Raw genomic sequence first — 23,084 nt, 5'->3', positions numbered from 1 at the left:
GCTAACACTCTGTCATTTGCATACCATGGATTAAGTCTCCTGAGGGACCAACAAAAATTGCCTATACTGACTGTGTTTCAAGTCATCATGGCGGGGAATTGGGAAAAGTTTTCAATTAGCAATAATCACGCCTCAGTTAAACCTCATGGGCTACGATACTGCCGCTGCGCAAAGTTAAAATAACTCAGGTGACCAAGAAATCCCCACTTCCAGGAAGAGCTTGTTTAAGCCATGGTTAGCTCCAAATGACCACTGCCCTTCCTCCGCTGCCGCAAAGCATCCTGGGAGTTGCAGTCTGAGGGCTCAGGGAAGAGGTCATTTTTGGCCATTGCGGGCAGATCTGCTCGCTCTCTCCTGCTCCAAGCGAAAATCATCAATACGATGCAGTGCGGAACAACATATCCTTTCCCCACTGGGAGGAGCTAACACTCTGTCATTTGCATACCATGGATTAAGTCTCCTGAGAGACCAACAAAAATTGCCGATGCTGACTGTATTTCAAGCCATCATGGCGGGATATTGGGAAAAGTTTTCAATTAGCAACAATCACGCTTCGGTTAAACTTCATGAGCTACGATGCTGCCACTGCGCAAAGTTAGATTAACTCAGGTGACCAAGAAATCCCCACTTCCGGGAAGAGCTCGTTTAAGCCATGGTGAGTTCCAATTGACCACTGCCCTTCCCCCGCTACCACAAGGCATCCTGGCAGTTGTAGTCTGAGGGCACAGGGAAGAGGTCATTTTTGGCCATTGTGGGAAGATCAGCTCGCTCTCTTCTGGTCAAAACGAAAACCATCAATACGATTCAGTGCGACAGAACGTTTACTTTACCCACTTGGAGGAGCTAACACTCTGGCATTTGCATACCACAGATTAAGTCTCCTGAGAGACCAACAAAAATTGCTGATGCCAACTGTATTTCAAGTTATCATGACAGGGGATTGAGAAAAGTTTTCAATTAGCAATAATCACGCCTCGGTTAAACCTCATGGGCTACAATACTGCCACTGCGCAAAGTTAAAGTAACTCAGGTGACCAAGAAATCCCAGCTTCCAGGAAGAGTTTGTTTAAGCCATGGTGAGTTCCAAATGACCACTGCCCTTCCTCCGCTGCCGCAAAGCATCCTGGGAGTTGCAGTCTGAGGACTAAGGGAAGAGGTCATTTTTGGACATTGCAGGCAGATCATCTAGCTCTCTCCTGTTCCAAGCGAAAATCATCAATACGATGCTGTGGGGTGCAAGATTTCCTTTCCCAATTGGGAGGAGCTAACACTCTGTCATTTGCATACCATGGATTAAGTTTTCTGAGAGACCAACAAAAATTGCAGATGCTGACTGTATTTCAAGTCATGATGGCGGGATATTGGGAAAAGTTTTCAATAAGCAATAATCACGTGTCGGTTAAACCTCATGGGCTACCATTCTGTCACTGCGCAAAGTTAAAGTAACTCAGGTGACCAAGAAATCCCCACTTCAAGGAAGAGCTCGTTTATGCCATGGTGAGTTCCAAATGACCACTGCCCTTCCCCCGCTATTGCAAGGCATCCTGGCAGCTGCAGTATGAGGGCTCAAGGAAGAGGTCATTTTTGGCCATTGCGGGCAGATCAGCTCAATCTCTTCTGCTCCAAGCGAAAATCATCAATACGATGCTGTGGGGCGCAAGACTTCCTTTCCCCACTGGGAGGAGCTAACACTCTGTCATTTGCATACCATGGATTAAGTATCCTAAGAGACCAACAAAAATTGCCTATGCTGACTGTATTTCAATTCATCATGGCGGGGTATTGGGAAAAGTTTTCAATTAGCAATAATCACGCCTCAGTTAAACCTCATGGGCTACGATACTGCCAGTGCGCAAAGTTAAAGTAACTCAGGAGACCAAGAAATCCCAACTTCCAGGAAGAGCTTGTTTAAGCCATGGTTAGTTCAAATTACCAATGCCCTTTCTCCGCTGCCGCAAAGCATCCTGGTTGTTGCAGTCTGAGGGCTCAGGGAAGAGGTCATTTTTGGACATTGCAGGCAGATCATCTAGCTCACTCCTGTTCCAAGCGAAAATCATCGATACGATGCTGTGGGGTGCTAGATTTCCTTTCCCAATTGGGAGGAGCTAACACTCTGTCATTTGCATACCATGGATTAAGTCTCCTGAGAAACCAACAAAAATTGCCGATGATGTCTGTATTTCAAGTCATCATGGCGGGCTATTGGGAAAAGTTTTCAATTAGCAATAATCACGCCTCGGTTAAACCTCTAGGGCTACGATACTGGCACTGCGCAAAGTTAAAGTAACTCAGCTGACCAAGAAATCCCCACTTTCAGAAAGAGCTCATTTAAGCCATGGTGAGTACCAAATGACCACTGCCCTTCCCCCGCTGCCGCAAGGCATCCTGGCACTTGCAGGCTGAGGGCTCAGGGAAGAGATCATTTTTGGCCATTGCAGGCAGATCAGCTCAATCTATCCTGCTCCAAGCAAAAACCATCAATACGATGCAGTGTGGCACAACATTTCTTTTCCCCCCTGGAAGGAGCTAACAATCTGTCATTTGCATACCATGGATTAAATTTTCTGAGGGACCAACAAAAATTGCCTATACTGACTGCATTTCAAGTCATCATGGCGAGGTATTGGGAAAAGTTTTCAATTAGCAATAATCATGCCTCAGTTAAACCTCATGGGCTACGATTCTGCCATTTCGCAAAGTGAAAGTAACTCACGAGACTAAGAAATCCCAGCTTCCAGGAAGAGCTTGTTTAAGCCATGGTTAGTTCCAATTGACCACTGCCCTTCCTCCGCTGCCGCAAAGCATCCTGCGAGTTGCAGTCTGAGGGCTCAAGGAAGAAGTCATTTTTGGACATTGCAGGCAGATCACTTAGCTCTCTCCTGTTCCAAGCGAAAATCATCAATACGATGCTGTGGGGTGCAAGATTTCCTTTCCCAATTGGGAGGAGCTAACACTCTGTCATTTGCATACCATGGATTAAGTCTCCTGAGAGACCAACAAAAATTGCCGATGCTGACTGTATTTCAAGTGATCATGGCGGGACATTGGGAAAAGTTTTCAATTAGCAATAATCACGCCTCGGTTAAATCTCATGGGCTACGATACTGCCACTGCGCAAAGTTAAAGTTACTCAGGTGACCAAGAAATCCCCACTTCCAGGAAGAGCTCGTTTAAGCCATCGTGAGTTCCAAATGACCACTGCCCTTCATCCGCTGGCGCAAAGCATCCTGGGAGTTGCAGTCTGAGGGCTCAGGGAAGAGGTCATTTTTGGACATTGCAGGCAGATCATCTAGCTCTCTCCTGTTCCAAGCGAAAATCATCAATACGATGCTGTGGTGCGCAAGATTTCCTTTCCCAATTGGGAGGAGCTAATGTGGCACCCCAGGGGTCTAGTTGCCACAGTAATAGAGATATTATGTCTGAGAGCAAGTGGGAGGTTTCTCTGGTCAGGAGCCCTAAGCATGCAACACGGCCCGCCCAGACCTGGGAGGGGAGGAATCTGCCCTTATAAACTGGGTCTGGGACGGGATTAGACAGTTAGAGTTCCAGACACAGGGAAAGTGAGAAGAGGAGCTCTGTAGGAGCAGAAGCAGAAGGCCAGGGGCTGTGAGCAGAGATATAGCTCGCCCTGGCTGAGGACACTAAAACCGGACACAGGAGTCCGAGGCTGTGGGGACTGATATATACCCAGCAGCAGAAACCAGCCTGCAGGGTATTCCAGGTCCTCTGGCCATAGAAGCCCGGAGGCTCAGTCACAAAGAAGGGACCAGCGCCGCCATCCAGGAACAGAGGCTAACAAAAGGCCCCAAGTCACCAGCCATACGGGTGAGCACCACACGGTATACTCAGGGACGTGGGCTACTTCTACCCGCTTACAGCAAGGTAGCCAGGAAGAGTGCAGATAAACAGGGAGGCCTACAACTCCACCTGGCCAGGGGAACTCCTGCTTGCTCACAGACTGACCAGGCCCCTTATACTAGCCAGTACTCCCGGGAGGGTCTGCCTTATCCCATCAGTAAAGACCCTGAACTGCACCACACGTCTCTGTGATTCCTTGTCGCAGCAGCACCATTAGCACTGGGACCCTCACACCATCACTCCCATCATCTCTCACATTAGCTGCCCTGAGGCAATACTTCTCCCGTTTGGAGTTATCCCATACTCGGCTGCGCAAACAACATCAGCCTCAGCGGTCTGCAGCGCAGCGGCGGTCCTCACTGACCGCAATCCACGGGTGGCGTAGTCGGACAATTACAATACAAATAGACTGCCACTGGTTTGACCACCCTGGGCACGGACCGGGTCACTGCCACATGGAGACTGCAACCCCCAGCATCCTACAACAGGCCCGGTTCCGGGTTCCCCTGCACAGCACAGGCCCAGGGGGCACGTCAACTTTGGCGTAGTTGGCAGGATTTCGTGCCCACAACCACCGGGTACTGCGTGCCTGAAAAAGACTTTTGAACTTACCTGTGGTGAAGTTTCCCGCCGTCCTGAGTCATTTCCCGCCGTCCGGAGCCGATTCCCGCCATCAGACGGCATCTTGGACCGTTTCCCACCATCTTCTGCCTTCTTCCCGCCATCCGCAGCTGCTTCCCGCCTTCGGACGCCATCTTCGGGACGCCGCACAGGAAGAAGAGGGGCGTGGACGCCGAAAGCGCGCAAGATCCGAATCTCCGCCCCACGCTCCGTCCCACGCACCGACGCTGCGCAAGGTCCTGGAAGGGAGGAAGAGCGACGCTGACGTCATCGGAGCGCGACGCCAGGTCCTCAACCCCGACGATCGACTGCGGAGCCGCGGCCTACGGAAGAAGAGCATCGTAAGGTAGGCCACGGTCCACTAGGGGGGAAGGAAGATGCCGGACACCGAGGGGAGCTCCACTGCCACAGCCACCGCCAGTGCAACCGCTGCAGCAGTCATGCCATTCACCATGCCCTATATCCCGGGGGCAACCTGGCTACCCCAGTACTCAGGGGAGTCACATACTCTAAATGACTTTAGAGAAAGACTGGATAGCCTCTTCCAGGTGTACCCCCTCACAGAAGAGCAAAAAGTGAGCATCCTGGTGGCCCAATTAATCGGGGCAGCCCAAAGGGAGGTAAAGTCCTGGCCACCTGGGAGGAAGAGGACTGTCAGAGAAATACTAGCCCGGCTGAAAGACACATTTGATACCTGCACCTCAGCCGAAATAAAGCTCCGATTTTACGGGTGTAAACAGAGGGCACATGAGAGTATAAGAGACTATGCTCTAAACCTACAAGAGGCCCTGAGAGCCATTAGGCAGGCAGACCCTGACAGCGTGGGAAATGAAGATAAGCTGTTGACTGAACAATTTATTGAGGGTCTACTGTGCAATGCCCACCGAACCCAGTTGCGGGCAATGGCCTTACAGGACCCTGACCTGGACTTTGCACAGTTCAAGGAAAGAGCCATCCGGGTGCTGCGAGAACCAGCACCAGGTGGCGCTGTGGCCCACAGGCGCCCTGCTATCACTTACCACCAGGAGACGGTGCCCTTGTCTGCAGGGCCTGTGGGAGCTGATGCGCAGGCTTTAAACAATGACCCGGCTACAGACCTGCACCATCAGGTCCAAGAGCTGACTAAGAGCGTTGCCGCGCTAACCAGAACTGTGCAGTCTTTACAGGTCTCTTCTCCAGGAAAGATCCAGCTGGCTTCCGGACCGGAGGACGTCCCATGGCGCCGACTGAGGAGGACCCCACCGGCCAGAGGAAGACCCAGCGACAGATACAACGAGGACGGACGACCCTTCTGCCGCCGCTGCAATCAACCCGGACATGTGGCAAGGTACTGTCATTTAAACGGGCACAACCTGGGGTAGAGGGCCAACCCCCAGGCATAAGATCATCAGGCCCATCAAACTGTCGTGATAAATACGTAGGGGGATGTCCAATCATGCCTGTGGTACTGGATGGCATTCCTATGAGTGCCCTACTAGACACTGGGTCACAGGTGACCACCATCCTGTACGTGCTCTTTAAGCAGTACTGGAATGACTCGGACATAACCCGCTACCCAGATGACGACCTGAGTATCATCGCCAGCAATGGTCAGCCCGTGCCGCAGGTGGGATTCAAGGAGGTGACCATTAAGATCGGTAAAGTCGAACTGGCGGCACAAGGACTGATTATAGTGGACATAGACCGTCATGAGAGTCACCCTAGAATAACCTTGGGAACTAATGTGATTGAAAATTGTCTTGCAGAGGTGATTCTCATTTTACAGCAGGTTGCCAAGAACGCCAGTTCCGGCCAGCAGCGTGTGCTCCAAAAAGAGATCCGGGCACTGATGAAGCGGCAACAGGTGGAACTATCTGGTGGTGAGATAGGTAGCGTGAGAATGTGTGACCCATTCCCTATTGCCATGCCCCCAAAAAGTGAGATGATGATTTGGTGCCGGGCAGCTATTGGTCTAAGAGGTAGAGTTTACCAAGCAATGGTAGAACCCGTCTACTCAGACAGTAGGCCCACCATTTTGACAGCATGGGGGGTGGTCGATGTGCGCCATGGGAGGGTGCCCGTTCGCATCATAAATATCGGGGAGAGAGAAGTACACCTGCCCCGGTATGCCACGCTAGCCAAATTGTTCACCATCAACCAGAACTCTGTACAGACCGTGGAACCCTTGCCTCCATCTCAACCAGAGGAAGGTAACGGCTCTAAGAAACCAATGGAGGACTGGTGTCAGCAACTACATTTGGGTACTGACTCCACTCCCTTGCACCAAAAACAGGGAGTCTATCGGGTGGTTCAAGAGTACTAGAGAGTGTTTAGTAAACACCCGCTGGATTTAGGGCGAGTAAAGGGGGTAGAACATCACATCCCCATGGGAGACCATCCACCCATAAAGGAGAGATACCGACCCGTACCCCCGGCACACTACCAACACGCCAAGGGGATGCTTAGAGACATGAAGGAGGCTGGGGTAATCAGGGACAGCTGTAGCCCCTGGGCAGCTCCACTAGTCTTGATGAAAAAGAAAGACAACACCATGAGAACGTGTGTAGACTACAGGAAGGTCAACCGTATCACACACAAAGATGCGTACCCGTTACCAAGGATAGAAGAGTCCTTAGCTGCATTAAAATCTGCTAACTTCTTCTCTACTTTGGAGCTCACTAGCGGGTACTGGCAGCTTCCTGTAGCAGAGGCGGACCGGGAGAAGACCGCATTCACCACCCCGATGGGTCTCAGCGAATTTAACTGTATGTCTTTCGGGCTCTTGCAATGCACCAGGGACCTTCCAACGGTTGATGGAATGCTGTCTGGTACACCGGAACTTCGAGACGGTCCTGTTATACCTGGACGATGTCATCGTCTATTCCAAGAGCTACGAGGTCCACCTGAAACACCTGGCAGAAGTGTTTGAAGCTCTGGCAAACTACGGCCTAAAGGTGAAACCCTCCAAGTGTCACCTCCTGAAACCAAAGAGACACATGGTACCTGAGACACATGGTACCTGAGACACATGGTGAGTGCTGACGGAGTGGCTCCCAACTAGTGTTGAGCCACCCCTGTAGTGTTCGGGTTCGGTTCGGTTCGTCGAACACTGGGATGTTCGAGGAACTGTTCGTCGAACACCTTAGAACACCATCGAACACCATTAAAACCAATGGCAGGCAAACAAAAACACATAGAAACACATAGAAAACACCTTCAAAGGTGTCCAAAAGCTGACAAACTGCTCAGAAGATGCTCTCTTTAAAAAAGCCGGGCGGCAATTCAGCAGCGGCATACACCGGTACCCGACAATTTAGACAAGAAGGAATAGAGCATCACACATAGATTAGATAGATAGAAACATGTCAGTCACATATATTTGAAGTACAGTGACAGTGTTGCTTACTGTACTTGTCATTTAGTGTAAAGGATTTATTAAAAAAAATATTAGTGTTTTCATGTACCGTCTCTTTAAAAAAGCCGGCCGGCAATTCAGCAGCGGTACCCGACAATTTATAATAGAAGGAATAGAGCTTCACACATAGATTAGATAGATAGAAACATGTCAGTCACATATATATGAAGTACAGTGACAGTGTTGATGACTGTACTTGTCATTTAGTGTTAAAATAAAGGATTTATTAAAAAAAAATTGGCGTGGGGTTCCCCGTAATTTTAGTCTCTAGCGGAGGTTAAGCAGACGGCTGGGGCAGATGTTTGAAGCCTGGGAAGGGGGTAATACCCATGGAGCTTCCCAGGCTACTAATATCAGCCCCCAGCTGAATACCTAGCCTTTACTAGCTATTAAAATGGGGGACCCCCCCAAAAAAATGACGTGGGGTCCCCCCTATTTTAATAGCTAGCAAAGGCTAGGCAGACAGCTGGGGGCTGATATTAATAGCCCAGGAAGAGTGCCATGAATATTGGCCCCCTCCCAGGCTAGAAACACCAGCCGTCAGCCGCCTCAGAAATGGCGCATCCATAGGATGCACCAATTCTGGCACTTAGCCTCGCTCTTCCCACTGCCCTGTAGCGGTGGCAGTGGGGTAATAGGGTTGGGGTTGATGTCAGCTTATAATGCCAGCTGACATCAAGCCCAGGTTAGTAATGGAGAGGCGTCTATAAGACACCCCCATTACTAACCCCATAGTGAAAGTTTAAAAAAACACAAACACCCAGAATAAAGTCCTTTAATTGAAATAAAGACACAATTCTTTATTGTTCTAAATTAAACCCTACTTACCGTATCGCTCATTCCAGCTGAAGCCAACGATCTCCTGCAATAAAAGTAAAATAATAAAGCAACATCATCCTTACCTTTCCATGGCTCCCACGACGGCTTCAGCTCTGCTACATCGAGATGACAGGCTGGACCGCAGCAGAACGCTGCCATCCAGCCTGTCATCCCGCAGACACTGAGAAGCGCAGGCTTGCTTGCGCTCCTCAGTGTCTCGCTGTGACGGCATCCAGATGAGCCGAGGTCATGTCCAATGAACTCGGCTCACTTCATGCACGTCACTGACAGCGTGGGAAAATTCTCCTGCACTCAGCGCTTCAGCGTGAGAATTTTCCCACGCTGTCAGTGACGTGCATGAGGTGAGTTCATGTCCAATGATCTCAGCTCACCTCTTGCACGTCACTGACAGCGTGGGAGAATTCTCACGCTGAAGCGCTGAGTGCAGGAGAATTTTCCCACGCTGTCAGTGACGTGCATGAAGTGAGCCGAGTTCATTGGACATGACCTCGGCTCATCTGGATGCCGTCACAGCGAGACACTGAGGAGCGCAAGCATGCCTGTGCTTCTGAGTGTGTGCGGCATTACATGCTGGATGGCAGCGTTCTGCTGCGTTCCAGCCTGTAATGTGAATGTAGCGGGGCTGAAGCTGTCGTGGGAACAATTGAAAGGTAAGGATGATGTTGCTTTATTATTTTACTTTTATTGCAGGAGATCGTTGGCTTCAGCTGGAATGGGCGTGATGGTGAGTATGGTTTAATTTAGAACAATAAAAAATTGTGTGTTTATTTCAATTAAAGGACTTTATTCTGGGTGTTGTGTTTTTTTTTAAATACTTTACTAGAAATTCATGGCGGTCATGTCTAATATTGGCGTGACCCCATGAATTTCGGGCTTAGGGCCAGCTGATAATACCAAGCTGGCCCTAACCCCTTTATTACCCAGTGAGCCACCGCACCAGGGCCCTGGATGAGCTGGGTACAGCGCCAGAAGATGGCGCTTCTATGAACGCGCCTTTTTCCGGGGTGGCTGCGGACTGCAATTTGCAGTGGGGGGGCCCAGAAAGCTTGGGCCTCCCTGCGCTGCAGATTCCAGCCCCCAGCTGCCTAGTTGTACCTGGCTGGACACAAAAATAGGGCGAAGCCCCACGTATTTTTTTTTTAATTATTTCATGAAATTCATGAAATAATTAAGAAAAAAAAGCCTTCCCTATATTGTTGTGTCCGGCCAGGTACAAATAGGCAGCTGGTGGTTGGGGGCTGCCCGTTCCTGCCTGCTGTACCTGGCTGGACACAAATATAGTGCGAAGCCCCACGTCAATTTTTTTAAATTATTTCATGAAATAATTAAAAAAAAATTGACGTGGGGCTTCGCACTATATTTGTGTCCAGCCAGGTACAGCAGGCAGGAAAGGGCTGCCCCCAACCACCAGCTGCCTATTTGTACGTGGCCGGACACAACAATATAGGGAAGCCCTTTATTTTTTAAATTATTTAATGAAATAATTAAAAAAAAATTGACGTGGGGCTTCGCACTATATTTGTGTCCAGCCAGGTACAGCAGGCAGGAACGTGCTGCCCCCAACCACCAGCTGCCTATTTGTACCTGGCCGGACACAACAATATAGGGAAGCCCTTTTTTTTTTAATTATTTCATGAAATAGTTAAAAAAAAATTGACGTGGAGCTTCGCACTATATTTGTGTCCAGCCAGGTACAGCAGGCAGGAACGGGCAGCCCCCAACCACCAGCTGCCTATTTGTAACAGGCCGGACACAACAATATAGGGAAGCCCTTTTTTTCTTAATTATTTCATGAATTTCATGAAATAATTTAAAAAAAGAAATACGTGGGGCTTCACCCTATTTTTGTGTCCAGCCAGGTACAACTAGGCAGCTGGGGTCTGGAATCCGCAGCGCAGGGAGGCCCAAGCTTTCTGGGCCCCCCCCCCCCGCTGCAAATTGCAGTCCGCAGCCACCCCAGAAAATGGCGCGTTCATAGAAGCGCCATCTTCTGGCGCTGTACCCAACTCATCCAGGGCCCTGGTGCGGTGGCTCACTGGGTAATAAAGGGGTTTGGGCCAGCTTAGCATTATCAGCTGGCCCTAAGCCCCAAATTCATGGGGTGACGCCAATATTAGACATGACCACCATGAATTTCTAGTAAAGTATTTAAAAAAAACACAACACCCAGAAAAAAGTCCTTTAATTGAAATAAACACACAATTCTTTATTGTTCTAAATTAAACCATACTCACCATCACGCCCATTCCAGTTGAAGGCAACGATCTCCTGCAATAAAAGAAAAATAATAAAGCAACATCATCCTTACCTTTCCATGGTTCCCAGGACAGCTTCAGCTCTGCTACATCGAGATGACAGGCTGGACCGCAGCAGAAAGCTGCCATCCAGCCTGTCATCCCGCAGACACTGAGAAGGGCAGGCATGCTTGCGCTCCTCAGTGTCTCGCTGTGACGGCATCCAGATGAGCCGAGGTCATGTCCAATGAACTCGGCTCACCTCATGCACGTCACTGACAGCGTGGGAAAATTCTCCTGCACTCAGCGCTTCAGCGTGAGAATTCTCGCACGCTGTCAGTGACGTGCATGAGGTGAGCTGAGATCATTGGACATGAACTCACCTCATGCACGTCACTGACAGCGTGGGAAAATTCTCACGCTGAAGCGCTGAGTGCAGGAGAATTTTCCCACGCTGTCAGTGGCGTGCATGAGGTGAGTTCATGTCCAATGATCTCAGCTCACCTCATGCACGTCACTGACAGCGTGGGAGAATTCTCACGCTGAAGCGCTGAGTGCAGGAGAATTTTCAGTGACGTGCATGAGGTGAGCCGAGTTCATTGGACATGACCTCGGCTCATCTGGATGCCGTCACAGCGAGACACTGAGGAGCGCAAGCGAGCCTGCGCTTCTCAGTGTCTGCGGGATGACAGGCTGGATGGCAGCGTTCTGCTGCGGTCCAGCCTGTCATCTCGATGTAGCAGAGCTGGAGCTGTCCTGGGAACCATGGAAAGGTAAGGATGATATTGCTTTATTATTTTTCTTTTATTGCAGGAGATCGTTGGCTTCAGCTGGAATGGGCGATACGGTAAGTATGGTTTAATTTAGAACAATCAAGAATTGTGTCTTTATTTCAATTAAAGGACTTTATTCTGGGTGTTTGTGTTTTTTTTTAACTTTCACTATGGGGTTAGTAATGGGGGTGTCTTATAGACGCCTCTCCATTACTAACCTGGGCTTGATGTCAGCTGGCATTATAAGCTGACATCAACCCCAGCCCTATTACCCCACTGCCACCGCTACAGGGCAGTGGGAAGAGCGAGGCTAAGCGCCAGAATTGGCGCATCCTATGGATGCGCCATTTCTGGGGCGGCTGACGGCTGGTGTTTCTAGCCTGGGAGGGGGCCAATATTCATGGCACTCTTCCTGGGCTATTAATATCAGCCCCCAGCTGTCTGCCTAGCCTTTGCTAGCTATTAAAATAGGGGGGACCCCACGTCATTTTTTTGGGGGGGTCCCCCATTTTAATAGCTAGTAAAGGCTAGGTATTCAGCTGGGGGCTGATATTAGTAGCCTGGGAAGCTCCGTGGGTATTACTCCCTTCCCAGGCTTCAAACATCTGCCCCAGCCGTCTGCTTAACCTCCGCTAGAGACTAAAATTACGGGGAACCTCACGCCAAATTTTTTTTTAATTAATCCTTTATTTTAACACTAAATGACAAAGTACAGTAACCAACAGTGTCACTGTACTTCATATATATGTGACTGACATGTTTCTATCTATCTAATCTATGTGTGATTCTCTATTCCTTCTATTCTAAATTGTCGGGTACCGCTTCTGAATTGCAGGCCTGCTTTTTTAAAGAGACGGTGCATGAAAACACTAATATTTTTTTTGATAAATCCTTTACACTAAATGACAAGTACAGTAAGCAACACTGTCACTGTACTTCATATATATGTGACTGACATGTTTCTATCTATCTAATCTATGTGTGATTCTCTATTCCTTCTATTCTAAATTGTCGGGTACCGCTGCTGAATTGCCGCCCGGCTTTTTTAAAGAGACGGTGCATGAAAACACTAATATTTTTTTTAATAAATCCTTTACACTAAATGACAAGTACAGTAAGCAACACTGTCACTGTACTTCATATATATGTGACTGACATGTTTCTATCTATCTAATCTATGTGTGATTCTCTATTCTTTCTGTTCTAAATTGTCGGGTACCGGTGTATGCCGCTGCTGAATTGCCGGCTTTTCATGTTTCACTGTGAGCACTGTTCCCATCGATTTGGGCAGTCACTGTAATGCCTCATTCACCATGGCTTTGACATTACAGTGAGTGGCAGACAATCCCTGCATGATTGGTGCTCTAAATAGCGCCAGACATGCAGGACACGCTTTTGGTGCACGAACAGTTATCGAACATAACCTCGAACAGCCAAATTTTTTGCAAATTGTTCGGGTTCGTCGAACAACTCGAACACCGCCCAAAACAGCTCGAATTTGAGATTGGCGAACAGTTCTATTTGAACACCGCTCATCTCTACTCCCGACCCTGATAAGATCACCGTGATTAAGGACTGGCCAAGACCCTCCAGCATAAAGGAAGTGCGGCAGTTCCATGGGTTGGTAGGCTACTACCGAAGATTCATTCCCGGTTTCACCAAAATGGCAGCCCCTATGCAGGACCTCCTGATAGGTCAATCTCGGAAAGCCAAAAACCAGAAGCCGCCCTTCAGGTGGGAAAAGCTGGAAGAGGAGTCCTTCTGCCAGCTGAAGATGGCCCTTACGGGGGATGAAATCCTGGCATATCCAGACTACAGCCAGCCCTTTATCCTCCACACGGACGCAAGCAACATCGGGCTAGGAGTCGTACTGTCCCAGATCCAGCAAGGGAAAGAACGGGTAATCGTTTACGCCAGCCGAAAGCTACGGCCCACGGAGAGGAACCCTGAGAATTATAGCTCATTCAAGCTGGAGTTCCTGGCAGTAGTGTGGGCAGTGACCGAACGTTTCAAGCATTACCTTGCCTCCTCCAAATTCACCGTGTACACGGATAACAACCCGTTGACACACCTGGAAACTGCAAGGCTCGGTGCCCTGGAACAGAGATGGATGGCCCGCCTGTCCAACTTTGAATTCACCATCAAGTACCGGGCGGGACGCTAAAATGCCAACGCGGATGCCCTGTCTAGAATGCCGAACTTACCGGACGTAGGGGAAGATCCAGAAGATCTGGAAGAAGTCGAGCTCCCTGCGTTCCACCGTCATGGGATTACCCTGTATTCCCACCGTGTGAAGGACAGGCGGCCCGTGACGTTCAATCCCTTGCCCCACTACAACTGGGCGGAGACGCAAGACAGTGATCCCGCAGTCCGTTTGGTGAAGGAAATGCTGACCCAGGCCGATGCCAGTCTTGACCCAGACGCTCCGGAGGAGACCAAGCAACTGTGGAAGGAGAAAAGTAAGCTGTTCCTCTACAGGGAGAAGCTGTGCCGGAGAATGGTTAACTCTCGAACACATGAGTTGACCTGGCAGGTAGTGGTCCCAAGACGAGACGTGGCTATGGTTCTGGAGGCATACCACAACGGAGCAGGGCATTTCGGATGGAAGAAGCTGGAGTTCTTGTTGCGTGAACGGTTCTACTGGGTAGGCATGAGAGGAGCCATCGAGAGGTGGTGCAGAGACTGTGGCCCGTGCCACCTGAGAAGAAAAGACCGTGCCAGCCAGAAGACTCCCCTGCAGCCCATCATCACCTGACAGCCACTGGAACTGGTAGCCCTGGACCATGTGAAACTGGCTCCAAGCAGATTTGGATATGTCTACGCCCTCACAATCGTAGATCATTACTCCCCGTTCCTGGTGGTGGTCCCAGTCAAGGACTTAACGGCTCAAACAGCAGCTAGAGCCTTCCAGCAGCACTTCTGCCGTCCACACGGGTACCCGGACCAAGTGTTGACAGACCAAGGACCAGCCTTCGAAGCAGATGTCTTCCAGGAGTTCTGCAACCTGTATGGCTGCAAGAAGATAAGAACAATGCCCTATCACCCTCAAACCAATGGACTCTGCGAGAAGATGAACCAGGTGGTGATAGATCTGCTAAAAACATTGCCCCTGGAAGAACGCAGTCTGTGGCCTGAGAAACTTCCCGATCTTGTGGACCTGTATAACCACATCCCTGTAGGTTCCACCAACTGTACCCCGGCTTACCTAATGAGAGCAAGACCTGGTAAGCTGCCTATTGACCTGGAAATGGGAGTCCTGACACCTGAGGACACCTCGCCAGAGGCAGACTGGGATACAGAACGGCAGCAGCAGTATCGGAAAGTACAGGAGAGCGTCAAGCGAAGTCTGTCTCAAGCTAGAGAAAAGCAAGAGAAGGCTTATAACCAGTATGCTCCCACTGTTCCCCTGGTACCTGGAGAGCAGGTCTTGAAGAGGAAGAGGCGGCTCCACATGTTGGACGACCAGTGGGAGAAGGACCCATACACCGTACTGCCCTCAAGCCATGAAAACCCAAAAATCTGCGTAATCAGTAAGGATGGAGGAGAAACCACAGCCATTGTCTCCAGAGACCACCTGAAGAAGTGTCCCGAGCAGCTGCAAAGCCCTGAAGAAGATCAAGAAAACCCTCAACCCGCAGAGGAAAGGGAAGAAATGATCAGTACCGGACTCGGAGACTTCCCCCGGTCTTGGACACAAGTAAACGGCGCTGTCGTGGTACCCGTCCTCACCTTTCTCCAGCCAGCCCTGCAAGTGCCTACAGAGGAACCGGTAGAGCTGGAAGAGCAGCCGGCCAAAGAGGCAGAAGAGTCCACACCAGCAGTACAGAAGGATCAACCCTCTGCTAGTAGTCAGCCTGCCGTGCCCCTAGTGAGCCAAAGAGTGCGCAGACAGCTGCCCAGCTTACCTACAACCTCCCCTACACCCTGTAGTGCAGAACCAGTTAGTGAGCTCCGTAGGTCCACTAGAGTCACTAGAGGTCAGATGCCCGCTCGCTGGAGAATATAACTAATGCACTGTGAATTTATCTGTTAACTGTTTATGGTTTATGTTTGTTGCCTGTTGCTAATTATGTTTCTCAGTTACCCTGCAGATTTATTTGGACTAACAGGTTATGGACACTGGATAACAGGAACAATGCTTGTAGATAGTTGCACCTTGGTGCCTCTTGCGAAGACGGCCGCGGAAAAGAAAACCTGTCTGGCGTGGCCTACTTGCGGCCCAAAGTAGTTAGCTCCAGCCTTGCAGCCACGCCCAAGGCCAACGCAAGGGCTTTGCTTTGGACAGGTCCCCTACTTCGCTTAAAACTTCACCTTGGGTGATATGGACACCCGGTTGCGGACACGCCGTGACCTTTAAAGAACTAAAGCTTCTTGTAAATATGTTATTGTATTATTGTTATACCCTGTATTTATGTTTCTTTAAAAAAATGTGTTTAGTCCCGGAGTACTAAAATTTACTAGGGGGGGAATGTGGCACCCCAGGGGCCTGGTTGCCACAGTAATAGAGATATTATGTCTGAGAGCAAGTGGGAGGTTTCTCTGGTCAGGAGCCCTAAGCATGCAACACGGCCCGCCCAGACCTGGGAGGGGAGGAATCTACCCTTATAAACTGGGTCTGGGGCGGGATTAGACAGTTAGAGTTCCAGACACAGGGAAAGTGAGAAGAGGAGCTCTGTAGGAGCAGAAGCAGAAGGCCAGGGGCTGTGAGCAGAGATATAGCTCGCCCCGGCTGAGGACACTAAAACCGGACACAGGAGTCCGAGGCTGTGGGGACTGATATATACCCAGCAGCAGAAACCAGCCGGCAGGGGATTCCAGGTCCTCTGGCCATAGAAGCCCGGAGGCTCAGTCACAAAGAAGGGACCAGCGCCGCCATCAAGGAGCAGAGGCTAACAGAAGGCCCCAAGTCACCAGCCATACGGGTGAGCACCACACGGTATACTCAGGGACGTGAGCTACTTCTACCCGCTTACAGCAAGGTAGCCAGGAAGAGTGCAGATAAACAGGGAGGCCTACAACTCCACCTGGCCAGGGGAACGCCTGCTTGCTCACAGACTGACCAGGCCCCTTATACTAGCCAGTACTCCCGGGAGGGTCTGCCTTATCCCATCAGTAAAGACCCTGAAATGCACCACACGTCTCTGTGATTCCTTGCCGCACCAGCACCATTAGCACTGGGACCCTCACACCATCACTCCCATCATCTCTCACATTAACTGCCCGAGGCAATACTTCGCCCGTGGGGAGTTATCCCATACTCGGCTGCGCAAACAACATCAGCCTCAGCGGTCTGCAGCGCAGCGGCGGTCCTCACTGACCGCAATCTACGGGTGGCGTAGTCGGACAAATACAATACAAATAGACTGCCACTGGTTTGACCACACTGGGCACGGACCGAGTCACCGCCACACGGAGACTACAACCCCCAGCATCCTACAACAGGCCCGGTTCCGGGTTCCCCTGCACAGCACAGGCCCAGGGGGCGCGTCACTAACACTCTGTCATTTGCATAACATGGATTAAGTCTCCTGAGAGACCATCAAAAATTGCCAATGCTGACTGTATTTCAAGTCATCATGGCGGGATATTGGGAAAAGTTTTCAATTAGCAATAATCACGCCTCGGTTAAACCTCATGGGCTCCAATATTACCACTGCGCAAAGTTAAAGTAACTCAGGAGACCAAGAAATCCCATCTTCCAGGAAGAGCTCGTTTAAGCCATGTGAGTTCCAAATGACCCCTGCCCTTCCCCCCGCTGCCGCAAGGCATCCTGGCAGTTGCAGTCTGAGGGCTCAGGGAAGAGGTCATTTTTGGCCATTGGGGGCAGATCAGCTCGCTCTCTCCTGCTCCAAGCGAAAACCATCAATACGATGCAGTCCGGAACAACATTTCCTTTCCCCACTGGGAGGAGCTAACACTCTGTCATTTGCATACCATGGATTAAGTCTCCTGAGAAACCAACAAAAATTTCCGATGCTGACTGTATTTCAAGTCATCATGACGAGGCATTGGGAAAAGTTTTTAATTAGCAATAATCACGCCTCGGTTAAACCTCATGGGCTACAATACTGCCACTGCGCAAAGTTAAAGTAACTCAGGTGACCAAGAAATCCCCACTTCCAGGAAGAGCTCGTTTAGGCCGTGGTGAGTTCCAAATGACCACTGCCCTTCCCCCGCTACCGCAAGGCATCCTGGCAGTTGCAGTCTGAGGGCTCAGGGAAGAGATCATTTTTGGCCATTGCTGGCAGATCAGTTCGCTCTATCCTGCTCCAAGCGAAAACCATCAATACGATGCAGTGCGGAACAACATTTCCTTTCCCCACTGGGAGTAGCTAACACTCTGTCATTTGCATACCACAGATTAAGTCTCCTGAGAGACCAACAAAAATTGCCGATGCTGACTGTATTTCAAGTCATCATGGCGGGGCATTGGGAAAAGTTTTCAATTAGCAATAATCACGCCTCGGTTAAAACTCATGGGCTACAATACTGCCACTGCACAAAGTTAAAGTAACTCAGTTGACCATGAAATCCCAGCTTCCAGGAGGAGCTAGTTTAAGTTCCAAATGACCACTGCCCTTCCTCCGCTGCCGCAAAGCATCCTGGGAGTTGCAGTCTGAGGGCTCAGGGAAGAGGTCATTTTTGGACATTGCAGGCAGATCAGCTCGCTCTCTCCTGCTCCAAGCGAAAACCATCAATACGATGCAGTGCAGAACAACATTTTCTTTCCCCACTGGGAGGAGATAACACTCTGTCATTTGCATACCATGGATTAAGTCTCCTAAGAGACCAACAAAAATTGCCGATGCTGACTGTATTTCAAGTCATCATGGCGGGCTATTGGGAAAAGTTTTCTATTAGCAATAATCACGCCTCGGTTAAACCTCATGGGCTACGATACTGCCACTGAGCAAAATTAAAGTAACTCAGCTGACCATGAAATCCCCACTTCCAGGAAGAGCTTGTTTAAGCCATTGTGAGTTCCAAATGACCACTGCCCTTCCCCCGCTGCGGCAAGGCATCCTGGCAGTTGCAGTCTGAGGACTCAGGGAGGAGGTCATTTTTGGCCATTGCGGGCAGATCAGTTCGCTCTCTCCTGCTCCAAGCGAAAACCATCAAAACGATGCAATGCTGAACAAGATTTCCTTTCCCCACTGAGAGAAGCAAACACTCTGTCATTTGCATACCATGGATTAAGTCTCCTGAGAAACCAACAAAAATTGCCTATGCAGACTGTATTTCAAGTCATCATGGCGGGATATTGGGAAAAGTTTTCAATTAGCAATAATCAAGCCTCGGTTAAACCTCATGGGCTACGATACTGCCACTGCGCAAAATTAAAGTAACTCAGGTGACCAAGAAATCCCAGGTTCTAGGAAAAGCTTGTTTAAGCCATGGTGAGTTCCAAATGACCACTGCCCTTCCTCCGCTGCCGCAACGCATCCTGGGAGTTGCAGTCTGAGGGCTCAGGGAAGAGGTCATTTTTGGACATTGCAGGCAAATCATCTAGCTCTCTCCTGTTACAAACAAAAATCATCAATACGATGCTGTGGGGCGCAAGATTTCCTTTCCCAATTGGGAGGAGCTAACACTCGGTCAATTGCATACCATGGATTAAGTCTCCTGAGAGACCAACAAAAATTGCGAATGCTGACTGTATTTCAAGTCATCATGGCAGGAAATCGGGAAAAGTTTTCAATTAACAATAATCATGCCTCGGTTAAATTTCATGGGCTACGATACTACCATTGCGCAAAGTTAAAGTTACTCATGTGACCAAGAAATCCCCACTTCCAGGAAGTGCTCATTTAAGCCATGGTGAGTTCCAAATGACCACTGCCCTTCCTCCGCTGCCGCAAAGCATCCTCGGAGTTGCAGTCTGAGGGCTCTGGGAAGAGGTCATTTTTGGACATTGCAGGCAGATCATCTAGCTCTCTCCTGTTAGAAGCGAAAATCATCAATACGATGCTGTGGGGTGCAAGATTTCCTTTCCCAATTGGGAGGAGCTAACATTCTGTCATTTGCATTCCATGGATTAAGTCTCCTGAGAGACCAACAAAAATTGCCGATGCTGACTGTATGTCAAGTCATTATGGCGGAATATTGGGAAAAGTTTTCAATTAGCAATAATCACGCCTCGGTTAAACCTCATGGGCTACGATACTGTCACTGCGCAAAGTTAAAGTTACTCAGGTGACCAAGAAATCCACACTTCCAGGAAAAGCTCGTTTAAGCCATCGTGAGTTCCAAATGACCACTGCTCTTCCTCCGCTGCCACAAAGCATTATGGGAGTTGCAGTCTGAGGGCTCAGGGAAGAGGTCATTTTTGGCCATTGCGGGCAGATCAGCTCGCTCTCTCCTGCTCCAAGCGAAAACCATCAATACGATGCAGTGCGGAACAACATTTCCTTTCCCCACTGAGAGGAGCTAACACTCTGTCATTTGCATACCATGGATTAAGTCTTCTGAGAGACAAACAAAAATTGCCTATGCAAACTGTATTTCAAGTCATCATGGCGGGATATTGGGAAAAGTTTTCAATCAGCAATAATCACGCCTCGGTTAAACCTCATGGGCTACGATACTGCCACTGCGCAAAGTTAAAGTAACTCAGGTGACAAAGAAATCCGCACTTCCAGGAAGAGCTCGTTTAACCATGGTGAGTTCCAAATGACCACTGCCCTTCCCCCGCTACCGCAAGGCATCCTGGCAGTTGCAGTCTGAGGGCTCAGGGAAGAGGTCTTTTTTGGCCATTGCGGGCAGATCAGCTCGCTCTCTCCTGCTCCAAGCGAAAACCATCAATACGATGCAGTGCGGAACAACATTTCCTTTCCCCACTGGGAGGAGCTAACACTCTGTCATTTGCATACCATGGATTAAGTCTCCTGAGAGACCAACAAAAATTTGCGATGCTGACTGTATTTCAAGTCATCATGGTGGGGCATTGGAAAAAGTTTTCAATTAGCAATAATCACGCCTCGGTTAAAACTCATGGACTACGATACTGCCACTGCGCAAAGTTAAAGTAACTCAGGTGACCAAGAAATCCGCACTTCCAGGAAGAGCTAGTTTAAGCCATGGTGAGTTCCAAATGACCACTGCCCTTCCCCCGCTACCGCAAGGCATCCTGGGAGTTGCAGTCTGAGGGCTCAGGGAAGAGGTCATTTTTGGACATTGCAGGCAGATCATCTAACTCTCTCCTGCTTTAAGCGAAAATCATGAATACGATGCTGTAGAGCGCAAGATAGAATCAGAGAATCATAGAATCATAGAATGGTAGAGTTGGAAGGGACCTCCTGGGTCATCTGGTCCAACCCCCTGCTCAAAGCAGGATTCACTAAATCATTTCAGACAGATGTCTGTCCAGCCTCTGTTTGAAGACGTCCATTGAAGGGGAACTCACCACCTCTCGTGGCAGCTTGTTCCACTCATTAATCACCCTAACTGTCAAAAAGTTTTTTCTAATATCTAATCCGTGTCTCCTCCCATTTAGTTTCATCCCATTGCTTCTAGTCTTTCTTTGTGCAAATGAGAATAAAGATGATCCTTCTACAATGTGACAGCCCTTGTCATATTTGTAGACAGCTATTAAGTCTCCTCTCAGTCTTCTTTTTTGCAAGCTAAACATTCCCAAATCCTGCAACCGTACCTCATAGGACATGGTTTGCAGACCAGTCACCATTCTGGTCGCTCTTCTCTGAACTTTCTCCAGTTTGTCTATGTCTTTTTTAAAATGTGGTGCCCAAAACTGTACACAGTATTCCAGATGAGGTCTGACCAAAGAGGAGTAAAGACCGATAATGACTTCACGTGATCTAGACTGTATGCTTCTGTTAATACATCCCAGAATTGTATTTGCCTTTTTTGCTGCTGCATCACACTGTTGACTCATGTTCAGTCTATGATCTATTAGTATACCTAAGTCTTTTTCACATGTACTGTTGCTTAGCTCTATTCCTCCCATTCTGTATATGCTTTTTTCATTTTTATTGCCCAGATGTAGTACTTTGCATTTTTCCCTGTTAAAAACCATTCTGTTGGTTGCTGCCCACTGCTCCAGTTTATTTAGGTCTTTTTGAATCCTCTCTCTCTCTTCTCTAGTATTAGCTATCCCTCCTAGCTTTGTGTCATCAGCAAATTTAATCAGTTTACCCTCAATTCCTTCATCTAAATCATTGATAAAGATGTTGAACAATACAGGTCCCAGGACGGAGCCCTGTGGTACCCCACTTGAGACATTCATCCAGCTGGATGTGAAGCCATTTACAACCACCCTTTGGGTCCGATCACTAAGCCAGTTATGAATCCACCTAACAGTTGCCTGGTCCATTGCATACTTGGTCATTTTTTCAATAAGAATGGTGTGAGATACTTTGTCAAATGCTTTGCTGAAGTCAAGATATACTATATCTACAGCATTTCCCTGATCCACCCAGTCAGTGATTGTGTCATAGAAGGAAATTAAGTTAGTCTGACATGACTTGTTAGTTACAAACCCATGCTGACTCTGGTTAATCACTTCATTCTTATCCATGTACTTACATACATGTTGTTTAATAATTTGTTCAAAGATCTTTCCTGGTATAGAAGTCAGACTCACCGGCCTATAGTTCCCTGGGTCCACCTTCTTCCCCTTTTTGAAGATAGGAACAACATTTGCTCTTCTCCAGTCTTCTGGGACTTCTCCTGTTCTCCAAGAATTTTCAAAGATTATGGAGAGTGGTTCTAAAATTTCTTCTACGATCTTCTTCAGTACTCTGGGGTGTAATTCATCTGGACCTGGAGACTTGAACTCATTTATGTTAGCTAAATATTCCCTCACAATCTTTCTGTTTACAGATAACTTGGATTCCTCTATTCCTTTAAAAGGACAGTGAAGATCAGTTGATGTTACATTTTCTTTCTGAGAGAAAACAGATGCAAAATAGGAATTAAAAAGTTCGGCCTTCTCAACATCCTCTCTTACCATTTCTCCATTTTCATCCTGTAAAAATCCTATAGCATCTTTGACTTTTCTTTTACTTTTGACATACCCCCAAAATCCTTTTTTATTGCTTTTGACATCTCTTGCAAGCCTTAATTCATTGTCAGCTTTAGCTAACCTGATACGTGCCCTACAGGATCTGCAGACTGCATTATAATCTTCTTTAGATATGCCTCCCTTTTTCCATTTAATAAACATTTCTTTCTTTCTTTTTAGCATGTGTTTAAGTTCTGTGTTCATCCATCCTGGTTTCCTTAAATGCTTCCCATTCTTCCTACTTTTCGGGATTGTTAACGATTGTGCTTTGAGAATCTCATTTTTAAAAATTTCCCATCCTTCCTGGACATTTTTGTCCTTAAGGACATCCAGCCATTGGATCC

At 48.6% G+C, this 23,084-nt stretch overlaps 17 non-coding genes across 17 annotated transcripts; all 17 read right to left on the bottom strand.

The window, feature by feature from the left end:
• Positions 1-35: 35 nt before the first annotated feature.
• Positions 36-176, bottom strand: LOC141168411 (U4 spliceosomal RNA). The gene has a single exon (XR_012252148.1). It is a non-coding gene; the product is annotated as a U4 spliceosomal RNA (small nuclear RNA).
• Positions 177-456: 280 nt separating this feature from the next.
• On the bottom strand, positions 457-597 carry LOC141167635 (U4 spliceosomal RNA). Its single transcript, XR_012251429.1, has one exon. It is a non-coding gene; the product is annotated as a U4 spliceosomal RNA (small nuclear RNA).
• Positions 598-877: 280 nt separating this feature from the next.
• On the bottom strand, positions 878-1,018 carry LOC141167683 (U4 spliceosomal RNA). Its single transcript, XR_012251475.1, has one exon. It is a non-coding gene; the product is annotated as a U4 spliceosomal RNA (small nuclear RNA).
• Positions 1,019-1,299: 281 nt separating this feature from the next.
• On the bottom strand, positions 1,300-1,439 carry LOC141167990 (U4 spliceosomal RNA). Its single transcript, XR_012251762.1, has one exon. It is a non-coding gene; the product is annotated as a U4 spliceosomal RNA (small nuclear RNA).
• A 280-nt stretch (positions 1,440-1,719) lies between these two features.
• On the bottom strand, positions 1,720-1,860 carry LOC141168538 (U4 spliceosomal RNA). The gene has a single exon (XR_012252272.1). It is a non-coding gene; the product is annotated as a U4 spliceosomal RNA (small nuclear RNA).
• Positions 1,861-2,139: 279 nt separating this feature from the next.
• LOC141167657 (U4 spliceosomal RNA) lies at positions 2,140-2,280 on the bottom strand. Its single transcript, XR_012251450.1, has one exon. It is a non-coding gene; the product is annotated as a U4 spliceosomal RNA (small nuclear RNA).
• Positions 2,281-2,561: 281 nt separating this feature from the next.
• Positions 2,562-2,701, bottom strand: LOC141167933 (U4 spliceosomal RNA). Its single transcript, XR_012251713.1, has one exon. It is a non-coding gene; the product is annotated as a U4 spliceosomal RNA (small nuclear RNA).
• Positions 2,702-2,981: 280 nt separating this feature from the next.
• Positions 2,982-3,122, bottom strand: LOC141168475 (U4 spliceosomal RNA). Its single transcript, XR_012252212.1, has one exon. It is a non-coding gene; the product is annotated as a U4 spliceosomal RNA (small nuclear RNA).
• Positions 3,123-17,244: 14,122 nt separating this feature from the next.
• LOC141168154 (U4 spliceosomal RNA) lies at positions 17,245-17,385 on the bottom strand. The gene has a single exon (XR_012251904.1). It is a non-coding gene; the product is annotated as a U4 spliceosomal RNA (small nuclear RNA).
• Positions 17,386-17,665: 280 nt separating this feature from the next.
• On the bottom strand, positions 17,666-17,806 carry LOC141167761 (U4 spliceosomal RNA). The gene has a single exon (XR_012251552.1). It is a non-coding gene; the product is annotated as a U4 spliceosomal RNA (small nuclear RNA).
• A 280-nt stretch (positions 17,807-18,086) lies between these two features.
• Positions 18,087-18,227, bottom strand: LOC141168468 (U4 spliceosomal RNA). Its single transcript, XR_012252205.1, has one exon. It is a non-coding gene; the product is annotated as a U4 spliceosomal RNA (small nuclear RNA).
• Positions 18,228-18,497: 270 nt separating this feature from the next.
• Positions 18,498-18,638, bottom strand: LOC141168352 (U4 spliceosomal RNA). Its single transcript, XR_012252090.1, has one exon. It is a non-coding gene; the product is annotated as a U4 spliceosomal RNA (small nuclear RNA).
• A 280-nt stretch (positions 18,639-18,918) lies between these two features.
• Positions 18,919-19,059, bottom strand: LOC141168363 (U4 spliceosomal RNA). The gene has a single exon (XR_012252101.1). It is a non-coding gene; the product is annotated as a U4 spliceosomal RNA (small nuclear RNA).
• A 280-nt stretch (positions 19,060-19,339) lies between these two features.
• Positions 19,340-19,480, bottom strand: LOC141167916 (U4 spliceosomal RNA). The gene has a single exon (XR_012251697.1). It is a non-coding gene; the product is annotated as a U4 spliceosomal RNA (small nuclear RNA).
• Positions 19,481-19,760: 280 nt separating this feature from the next.
• On the bottom strand, positions 19,761-19,901 carry LOC141168304 (U4 spliceosomal RNA). Its single transcript, XR_012252046.1, has one exon. It is a non-coding gene; the product is annotated as a U4 spliceosomal RNA (small nuclear RNA).
• A 280-nt stretch (positions 19,902-20,181) lies between these two features.
• On the bottom strand, positions 20,182-20,322 carry LOC141168292 (U4 spliceosomal RNA). The gene has a single exon (XR_012252034.1). It is a non-coding gene; the product is annotated as a U4 spliceosomal RNA (small nuclear RNA).
• Positions 20,323-20,601: 279 nt separating this feature from the next.
• Positions 20,602-20,742, bottom strand: LOC141167878 (U4 spliceosomal RNA). Its single transcript, XR_012251663.1, has one exon. It is a non-coding gene; the product is annotated as a U4 spliceosomal RNA (small nuclear RNA).
• Between the last annotated feature and the right edge of the window lie 2,342 nt (positions 20,743-23,084).

The sequence above is a fragment of the Phyllobates terribilis genome, unplaced genomic scaffold (genome assembly GCF_046119375.1).
Source record: "Phyllobates terribilis strain yellow unplaced genomic scaffold, ASM4611937v1 Scaffold_11__3_contigs__length_659146591, whole genome shotgun sequence".
NCBI lineage: Eukaryota > Metazoa > Chordata > Amphibia > Anura > Dendrobatidae > Phyllobates > Phyllobates terribilis.
Note: the sequence above shows the minus strand (reverse complement) of the source record. Positions and strands in the feature narration are given on the sequence as shown.